The sequence below is a fragment of the Streptopelia decaocto genome (genome assembly GCF_964273445.1).
Source record: "Streptopelia decaocto genome assembly, chromosome: 4".
NCBI classification, from domain to species: domain Eukaryota; kingdom Metazoa; phylum Chordata; class Aves; order Columbiformes; family Columbidae; genus Streptopelia; species Streptopelia decaocto.
The window spans coordinates 34,192,532-34,197,188 of record NC_138658.1 but is presented as its reverse complement, the minus strand read 5'-3'; the positions used below and the strand labels follow the sequence as shown (position 1 = coordinate 34,197,188).

At 33.2% G+C, this 4,657-nt stretch overlaps 1 protein-coding gene across 1 annotated transcript in view; it reads right to left on the bottom strand.

The window, feature by feature from the left end:
* Window positions 1–4,423: 4,423 nt before the first annotated feature.
* The window catches only part of GRIA2 (glutamate ionotropic receptor AMPA type subunit 2), a gene marked incomplete at its 5' end in the record, with an annotated part of 91,528 nt that continues 91,294 nt past the window's right edge, over window positions 4,424–4,657 (bottom strand). Inside the window, one exon of the mRNA XM_082051349.1 lies at window positions 4,424–4,560. The remainder of the gene's footprint in view (window positions 4,561–4,657) is intronic.

Below are 4,657 nucleotides of genomic sequence, written 5' to 3'. Positions count from 1 at the left end.
GCAAGAGGGAAAGAAAGCAAGCGCATCATGTAATATGCCCTAATGATAAGATTAGGGACTGTGAGAAGGGTTCGTGACACATAAAAGCTGCAGGTGAGTTAGATTTGTCATTCTCAGAATTTTTGTATTGTATCTTACTATGTTCTATTTTTTTGCCACTTGTTTACAAAAATCATATTTTAAAGATTTATTTTTTCAAATAATATCAATTTAATACCTTTTCTGTTAAAGCACTAAATGACTAACTGAAGTTGTGATCATCAAAGTGATTCACTACTTTAAGGAAATCTCTAAAAAAAACATGCGCTATGAATATTACAGTTACTTCACGACAGAAGGAGTTGACACCTCCTAAATGGAAGCAGGAATTAATTTAGACTCTTTATTATGAATTTGTTATCACTCCAACTTCCCACGTTCCCAGATATAGACATGCTTATCAACCTTCTTTGGGAGAGAGTAAAGATAGCATTCAGGACAGAAAAAAATAACAATTTGGGGGCAATTTTACCATTGATCGATTTCAAGCAGTCCCCAAGTTTAGAGTATTACGAGTAGTATGAACAGAAATTTCAGGAAGATCAATAGGAGGCAGAGATTGAACGGAATTTGCCACATAGGTGCTGTTACTGTATGCAATTCCCTAACTCTATTATGTGTCACACAGGTACCTAATAGTCTCTTTTTTCTTCAATAACCGATGCTAGGGGAAATTTTCAAAGTTAAGTCCACAACTAGGTAATTTTCTGCATTTTCTTCTAAGTCCTTGATATAATGTGAATTCCTAAGATAATGTGGACCTGATAGATCTCTCACAGTAAATTTTTGTGATCCCATGACAGCTTAAATGGAAAGATTTAATAAACAATCAACTTTGGTACAGTGAAATAGGTCTGAGTAGCCTCTAGGGATATCATGCAGAACAGCCATTGCTGATTCTATTTTGCTGGTGACAACTGTATTCATGAAACTAACTGTTACCAAATGATAGCTGAAATCAAATATTTGTATTTTTAAATAAAATTATTTGTGTATGGTACTTTGTGTAAAGACATTGTCTACATCCATCAGCCAAAAAGGAGGCTGATACCCCAGAAACACACTCTGTAAAAATGTGTCATACATTTAAATAAAAATATTGAACCTTTCACATTGCAAACCTCTTCAGACTCAATTTGTTTGCTGTTAGAGTGAACTCTTTGTTGCATTAGATCTCTAGTAGAGACACTACTAATATATACCTAAAATATTTGCCATTTCTCAGGTTCTTTCTCTGCTTTGGACACATGAAAAATCTGCTGAAGTAAAAAAATACTGATTCAAGTTGACAATTTTTAAGCAGAGTTACTGAATAGATACTTAACCTACTAGCATTATCATCCTGTCACACTGCCATTATAACAATGATCAAGAAGGTAACATTCCAGAACTACAGTTATATTGTTGGCAAGAAAGTTACATTATTTCGTTTAGCGATAATGCAAACTACAGCAAATCTACCCTCAAGTGACAAGATGATCTGGGGAAAGATTTATATTCTCCTTGCAAAATTCTTCAAGGGAATTTAATGTCTATGGGGTCAAACAGGTTTGCTCTATGTAAAATCTTAGGAATACACATTTATAATAAATAAGAAACCAGATTTCAATAATACTAAACAGACATTAAAGGTCTTTTGCCTTTTTTAAGAAGATCTTTTATGTATGATTGAAGTTTATACAACACTCCAGAAAAGCCATCATGTGTTAGATTGGAAAATAAAATAAGAAGCATTTTCTGTCATATAGGTATACATGAAAAAACGGGAACGTTAATGTCTTAGAAAGTGTATGTCCAGCTTTGTACCATTACTCATTTAAACAAAGCAGAAAATAAGATACTGTACTGTAAACAAAAAGCTACAGTAAAGGACATTTTGAAATTTACATAAGTTTGAGTTCATAAACATTTTGGTTGCTCCATAACAGTTTTCATAGAAAATGAATAAAAAAACCCTTGGACAGCTTTCATCACTCTTGACTACTTTTCACTTAAATGCACACAGACATACTTTATATAGCAATATACTGATGTACTGTAACATGGATATTAAACTATGATTACTGCTTTTTGACTGAGATGTGTATTATCCAATCAACATTATGTGTCATTGAAATACTCATACATTATGTATTCTCATCATGTAGTTAAGTATAAAAACATGAAAATATAACTTTACGTTATTTCAGTTATATACATCAGTTCAGGCTTGACAAAGATTTTTTTTACACTATGATTTTTAGAGGAATAAGCCCAGAGGTACAATAAATAGCTTTCCACTGTATACAGTAATGCAATTCTACTTTTTCAAAAAGTTTAGATTACCATATGAATATTATTTTAGTTTGGTCATTCTAGCATCGAACATTAAAAATCAGAATGCATCCCCCAACATTCCTGATGAGGAGTAATGCACAGAACAACTATGGATTACAGATACGTCAAAAAATGGTTTAGTTTAATTAGAGGGAAGTTACTGGTAAGTTTGACATTGAAAACACTGTATATACCCCTTTTGCTGACCGCACTGAGAGTATACACTGTGTTCACATATTCGCAGAAACAGGCTCAGAGCTTGTACCACAAGAAGGGTTTTCAGGTTTCTGATAAATGCTCTGTCTTCTCCAATGTTCAGTAAACATTTTCCTTAAGCCTAAGAAATTAATTCCAAATAAAACTGCAAGTCATATTTCAAATTGTATTTAAGTCCAAAATAAAATATTGACCGATACTGCATGAGGCAATATATCCACAATGCAGAAAAATGTAAGCTTTTAAACCAAATGTACAGAATTTTATCTACAGGGAAAGCCAGAGAAACATGATGTTGCTTTGACTTGCATTAGCATTTAAATTAATGTTATTGCACCCCTCCTAGGATTCCTTTTCGCTTTGTAAGTAGAGTTATCATTTTTAAATACACATAATTAAAACGTATGGTAACTTCAGATAGCAAAGAATATTCATAATTATTAAGATTCAGGAAAGTTTTGATATTTTCATCAGTACAGACTTGCATCTAATTGGAGTTACTATTGATCTTAACGCAAAAAGACATTGCCAAGGTTTTGGTTTTTTGTCATAACAAAGAACTTTACTAGCTACTGCTTAGAATTACCATTTAACAGTTTGAAAACTGCTTCCTTAAAGTAACAATTTGAGAACTGCATTTGTTTCACACTTAAAAATATATTTAACACTATTTTGGTGCTTGCCATTTATGAATTTTTACTGATAGCCTTCTCTCTCTCTACATGTATTTATGAACACAATTGTACAAAAGTAGAGACAGATATGAACCAAATCTTTGGATCGTGAGTCCCTGCACGTCAGAGTTAAGAGGAGCTCTAAATCAGCACCTATCTGACTCCTCATGTGCTGGTATCAAGTACCACTCCAACCCAGAACAACCTTCATCTTCAGAGTTCAAAATGCTTATATGAGCATCACAGCTTGGGCTCATCTGTAGAAAAAAACTGCTGCACAGATTCAAGTGAACTAGGGATGGTGACACTGCCAAAAACTGAAACATTGACCCAACCTTGACAGTGTCCTTTTAGAATTCAGACTCTTTATAACCCAAGTGTAGCTAGTAAAATTAATGGAACACTTGCAAATAAAACCATAGAAAAAAGTTTATTTCAAATGTCAAGCATCGCCAAGTAATTTTATATTAACACCAAATGTTAAAGAATAGGATATACAGCAAAGTTTTAATAACAATATTAAATTACAAGATTTTAACCTTTTAATTATTATTTCTTCTCTTTTCAACATTACATATTTGGCTTTGAAAAATATTAAATTGATGCCTTAAGCCTTATTTTCATATTCCATTTCCCCGCAGTCTAGATGTCTTTTTTTTTTTTCCCTTTTTTTTTTTTCTTTTGTCATATTCAACCATTATGGAAGCAAATTTATTTAAAAGCCAGTTTTTTGTTTGTGAAAATACCTAAAAATATTTTTTCACTTTAAATGTTTTTTTCTTTTTTTTTTCTTTTCTTATAAAACATGTCACAACTTGATGCAATTGATGTCAAGTGTGCTTAAGTCAATATGAACCAAGGGACTAACAACGGTGGCTGCAGAAACTGGTGTGTTGCCTGTACAACGACTTCAGTTAGATTACAGTACTTCCATGTTAGCTGTGCATGTCAGTCAAGCTTCATCTTGAACTTGTGTAGAAAATGGTGTTGTGTCTTGAACTAAGCATTCATTACAATCCAAGATGAACTCCACAAATATAAGAATTCTTGGCTGAAAGAAAAGTCTTCAAGATACTGGATGCCTCTCACCACTTTGACAATAAACACACAAGAAAACCATTGTGTAAGGCACTCAAAAGGTTCTTATCAATCACGAGAGATCAGTCACACTGACATTCATTCCCATGCCAGGACTCACGTAAGGTACTGCATGCACTGCTTTTGGAAATTCTGGAGTCATAATACGTCCATTTTCTCCAGGACTTCCTGTAATTGACAGCCTTGCCTTGCTCCTCATGGCATCATTCAAGGTCATCTTAAGAAAGAGAGAGAAAAAGAAAATGATACATTACAGAAATTCACTGTTTGAGACTCTGTCACAAACACAGAGCCTGATTCTCCTCTTGCTTACA